The sequence below is a fragment of the Orcinus orca genome, chromosome 2 (genome assembly GCF_937001465.1).
Source record: "Orcinus orca chromosome 2, mOrcOrc1.1, whole genome shotgun sequence".
Taxonomy (NCBI): domain Eukaryota; kingdom Metazoa; phylum Chordata; class Mammalia; order Artiodactyla; family Delphinidae; genus Orcinus; species Orcinus orca.
This window is the reverse complement of record NC_064560.1, coordinates 76,407,824-76,413,823: the sequence shown is the minus strand read 5'-3', so window position 1 is coordinate 76,413,823 and position 6,000 is coordinate 76,407,824.

Below are 6,000 nucleotides of genomic sequence, written 5' to 3'. Positions count from 1 at the left end.
AGGTAACAGAAATAACTCTGTACCACAAGAGGGCGCCATTGTCACAAAGTTCTGGATCTGCTCTTGGCTTTCTTGTTTGGTGCTATAATAGCCTAAGAAAATTTTGAAAGACTGATTTTTTAAAAAACATGTTTGGGGTGGGGGGAAAGACATGGCACGAGGCCCTAAGATTATGGAAGATCCAAAAATTAAGTTCAAGGAGGAGCCAGTACAAAACAAGTGGAGAAAGAGATTCTGAAAGGAGTATAGGCATGTCTATTTTGGTGCTTTGAGAAGGCTCTTAATATTTCCATGTTGGAAGAACACTTATAATGATATGCTAAGGAAACCGGAAAGTAAAAGTTCAATTAGACCTTGGAAATTTTCATTTTAACCAGTTGAAAGAAAATACTTGGTGGATTCTTGCTTACAGTCCAAGACATTCTGGGCCAGGATGTTGGCTAATTGGCTTGGTGGCAGCACTCACAATGTGGTTAATGGGCTCCAGTTTCCACTTCCATTAAACAAGAGCAGTTGCACCAAATAAGCTGTCAGGGAGAATCTATGGTCTTAGTGTTCAATGCTCTGCTAATAGCATTTTAGGGCTTCAACTTGTGGGAAATTGGTAGCTTTTTTGGAGGGTTAGATAGATAATATAGTCACATAATAAAAAATGAGATAGATATTCAAAAGTGTCCATTGGGAACTCTGGCTCATGTCTCTCCTTTCAACCAGCCCCCACCCCCACCCCGCAGGTTTCACTTTTATTTCTTGTGCATTCTTCTAGTGTTTTATTATTAAAAAAAAAAAACTAGCAAAATCCTTATTCTCTCTGCTTTCTGTCCTACACCTAGTGGCACTCTCTCCATCTCAGAAGGGAGAGGGTTTCCTCACCCTGTTTTACATCTGCAGAGTATCTCATTTTCTGATGGATACAGCGTTGTTTACTTCTCCACTTCCCTCTAAATGGACACAGGTCTAATCTTTTACTATCACAAACAATGTGGCAGAGAATAACCCAGTACAAGTGTCATTCTGTACTGGTATGACTGGAGGAAAAATTCTCAGAAGTGGGGTTGCTGGGTCAAAAGTAAATGCATTTGTAAGTTGCAATTGTGATGAAATTGCCCTCCAAACAGGTTGCAGGACTTGGCTCTCCTCCCAGCCTGTTTCAGAGCCTCCTTCTCCAGACTCCCCAGGAGAATGTCTCATCCCACTGTGTTTATTTTAAACTCCTGTAGAGGCCTCACTGCCGTGTCTGATAACAATCCTTATCACCCATCACTGGTGATAGAAGTGTTTATGACCCTAGCCCAGGCATGATAGTGTAATAACAAGGTGTGTGAATGATTAATGTAGTGGGGTCATTTATCAGGTTTTATGGTGTTAATGTTTTCTGATCCTTGCATTGCACTTTATGTGTTTATGGATCTGAATTTCTGCTGCCTCAGTTTATAGCTTAAACCTTCTTCTGCAGCTTGAATTTTCCCCCCATGCAATTTTATGCTTCACTAGACTGCGAGTAAAACAAAGAGAGTTTGAGTTGCACATCTGGAGCATTTCCACTAGGCCTCCAGGCCTGACCACCACTGTGTGCAGCACTCAGGCGGCAATGCTGCGGGCCAGCTGACCAGCGCCTGGTGGTGGTGGTGGGGGCACTCCTTCCCTCCTGAGAAATGGAAACTTTGTCTTTGTGCAAATGCTCCAGCTGTGGAAACTCTGGCACCGTTTTAGGGATTAATGGCATTTCTTGGCAATGGATGGGAAAGGCAAACTTCTCTGCTACACAAGGATTAAGTGTTAGACTAGAAGCAAACTGTCCCCAGACTCTGCAGTGAGGTTATCTCCCAGAGAAAATTCAGGCAGTTTCCCAATAGTGCCCGTGCTGGCAGCAGCCAACGTTTTCTAGTTAGTAAGATTACATCCCATCTGGCCAGCACACAGAGTGGTGCTAAATTTCTTCTCTCTGTCTCTCTCCCATACACAGAAACACACACATACTGACTCAATATCTGACAGAAAGAATGGACAGAGCTGATAAGCAGACCAAGGAAGCATGAAGAACATTCTAGCACAACCAGCATCACATCTACTAGTGTCTGGAAGCCAGAACATAAGCCATATCACTTGCCCTTTCCTGCATCTGGCTGGAAATGCTGCAAATAGAAGGAAACATTGAGCAAAATTCATTAGCTAATGAGGACCTTAAATGTCAGTTTAATAGCAGCATTAATAATAAAGCAAAATTTTATTGGGTTAATAGAGGTTAAGTGGTAATATTAGTAAAATGGTCATTATAGATTTTCTTCTTCGCAGGCGATGAACAGAGCCTTCTGAAAGCATGGATTATGACTCCCTCCTCCACATTCACTGTTTCTTAAAAGAGCCATTTCCAAAGGTTTTTAAAAATTATGAACATTTTTTGCAGGGCCCCTTGTTTAAGGCAGGAGTCCAGGAGCTGTGTCTTTAAAGAAGCCCTTACAGGGAACTCTGTCAGTTGTTCAAGGCTTGCTGCCAACAAACAATTGAGGTATTTACCAAGGGTTTCCAAGAAATTGCTGCAAATTATATGAAATGTTATACCTGTAACAGGCGTTCAATATATTAAGAACAGGAAAAAAAAATGTAACGCGTGTGGGAACAGAATTGCAATTTGCGAGAAAGTGTTCAGTAACATAGGTTCATGCATGAAAACAGAAAGGAAGTTAGATGATGTGGCATGTCTGGACAAATTTCTCATCATCTGTCTAGAATCACTGAGGAGAAACTTCTAGCATGATCTAGTGCAGGGGTCCCCAATCTCCGGGCCACGGACCGGTACCTGTCTGCAGCCTGTTAGGAACCAGGCCACACAGCAGGAGGTGAGCGGAGGTCAAGTGAAGCTTCATCTGCCGCTCCCCATCGCTCACATTACTGTCTGAACCCCCCCACCCCCCGCCATCTGTGGAAAAATTGTCTTCCACGAAACTGGTCCCTGGTGCCAAAAATGTTGTGGACCGCTGATCTAGTGGAAAGACCCATTTAGAGACAAGGAAACTAAGACCCTGAGGGGTCTGCAAGCTTGTCCAGGGGGGACTCCCTCAGTGCAAAAGGAAGCCCAGACCCCACACTTGGTGGGAGTCCCTGATCCAGCCCAGGCCCCCGGGGTGGGGGGGGAAGGGTGTGCCTTTAGGAGTCTTCCTCATTGAATAACTCTGTCTATCTGATTATGGCTAACACCACTCCTTTTTTAAATGAGAAAGATGGTTAATGACTCCCTCAACTTAACAGAGAGGGCTCCATGGAGGAAAGTTCTTTCCTCAGTTTCCTCAGGTGAAATGCCTATAGAATCTGATCAACCGGACTTCTCACCTTTACAAATAAATAAAGGAGAGGAAGACATGGGGAGTGAGGACCTGCCTCGGCCTTGAGGGGGTTCTGGGGAGGGTGCATGTGTGTGCACTGGGGGCAGGGGTCTCAGATGCACGCCGTCTTCCCAGATCCTTGCTGGTGTTAGCTGTATCTGGGCAGGTGGGGCCGGCCTCTGGATGGACCTCCACGCTGGGCTTTCTTGTCTGGCCCTTTGGGCCTCTGGCTGTCACCGAAGTCCTTGGTTCTGGGCATTTGCCTCCAACTGTGAAATCCCCCCATGTAGGAGAGTTCTGCTTTCTGATCCAGGCCTCTGAGGGGGCCCTTGCTGGGATGCTTGTGGATCCCTCTCTAGGAGAACTGCCTCAGCCAGACCATCCAGCTGTGCAGGAATTTCCCCTCCATCTCCCCAGACTGTACTTGGGAAGCTGCCCCAGCCCCAGTGTGAAGGCTCCTGGAGCCCCTGGCCAACTTCTACAGGACCCTGCCCTCCCTCTTCTCCTCCTGCCCTCCCCTAGCCTGGTATCCCCTACTTTTCGTGGGATGACTTCACCTGTGTCATAGTCTCCTTGACCCAGGTGCTCTAAACCTTCAGGTCCAGTCATTATGGAAAATAGGGTATGCTCTCTACATTATGAAAGACACACTCCCACTGAGTCTGCAGGTATGCAGGTGAGGCTTCTGACCTAGGAACTGAGGGACACCAAGGAGCCAGGAAATGGAGGAGGACAAAACATTTAATTGCCATCACATATTTATGTACTTTTTATTAGATTTTAGTCTAGATGAGGAAATAGAGAAGTTTAAAGCAGGTTAGCAAATATTGAAATCATTATGTCATGAGATTGAACATCTGTATCTTGCTAGATTTGTGCTGTATGGAAATCACTTTGAATTATGGGGCTGCTGCTGAATTTGGGGGATCTGGTGACTATTCGGCATTTGTGGCTTATGGTCTTACTGGAAACCCCTTCGGGTGATTTTCAAGTCTTTAATTCATGTTTACATGTACTGTATTTTTCTCAAGACCACTGTTGGAATCCTGTGTTCACTGAATAATGTGTATTTTATTTTTAGATGTGGATCACCTCCTAGGGAGGGAGCCTGTGGGAATGTGGGTAATGAACTATTTCTGACATAAATCACAAGAGCCAAAGAAAGTGCTGATATCCAAAGAATAAACAAGAGTGACCACCATTCAATTGCAGAGATGATATCTCTCCCACAAGGTGGCACTTTAAATTGTGTAATATTTCAATCTTTTGGTCATCTTAGCAATGAAGAAAGATCCAAAGTTTACCCCAAGCATGCTTATTTTCTGTCCCTAATTCATGGGTTCATTTGATTAAATGAAGGGAAGCTGTCAGGCCCAGGAAAATACTTTGCTCTCTGGGAGTTTCTTTAAAAAACCCCAATACACTGACGACAAAGCAATAACACTAATATTTACATAAACATTTGTTGTATGGGCACTTCATCAGCTTTTGTTACCTTAGCTGCGTTTTGTTTGTTTTTGTTTTTTAAACAAAATGCGGCGCTTCCCTGGTGGCGCAGTGGTTAAGAATCCGCCTGCCAGTGCAGGGGACACAGATTCAAGCCCTGGGAAGATCCCACATGCCAGGGAGCAACTAAGCCCATGCACCACAACTCCTGAACCTGTGCTGTACAGCCCGCGAGCCACAACTACTGAGCCGGCAGGCCACACTACTGAAGCCCAAGAGCCTAGAGCCCGTGCTCCACAAGAGAAGCCATCGCACTGAGAAGCCCGCACACCACAAAGAAGAGTAGCGCCCACACATCACAATCGAAGAGTAGCCCCCACTCGCCGCAACTAGAGAAAGCCCGCCCGGCAGCAAAGAAGACTCAACGCAGCCAAAAATAAATAAATGTATTTTAAAAAATAAGAGGATATGTGTAAAATTTAAAATCCATCATAGAGAATCCGGTTCTCAAAACCTGTCTTTAGAAATCCATGGCACTTTTATGGACGGACTATGTTAAAATATTGACAAAGATTCAGATTAGAGATACTGACTGTCCACATAGACTGTAAATACATTACCTACCATTTCTTCAACATCTATTAAATGCGGGTAGTGTTAGGAGCTTGGACATTAAGTATAGCTTTTTTTTAGCTTAGAAACTAGTGGCAGGGAACAAGGTAACTGAATTCACGGTTCATTCTCCAAGCGTGCACGTCTCAAACGGCTCCTGAACTGTTTATTCTATACGTGCTCGCTCCTACCCACACAGCGGCGCGAACAAAGATACAGTGTGAAATGGGCAGACGCAGGCAAGGTAGCCGGTGAGGTCCGCCTGGCTGAGGGGCTGGGCATGGGGAGTGGGGGTTTATCTGAAGACAGTCTATGCAGGAGGAACGAGTGGTTCGTGGAGAGTTGGCGGACCAAGAAGTCCCTTCTTAAAAATCCCTCCTCAGATTCACGCTACCAATGCATCTTGCAGAACTGGACGGCCGGCAGGCACGGCCCCTCCGAGGGGATAGCCTCGGGCCGGTGCTGGGCGCCGCTGCTGGGAGTCTGAGCGCTGGCCGGCGGCTTTGTGGTCGCCGAGAGGCTAACGGGCTGCCGGGCGCCGCGGTCCAAGCCCCCGCCGGCGCCGAACCCGTCCCCACGCCCCCTCAGCCCAGGCGGCCTGGCCGCAGACCGCGCGGGC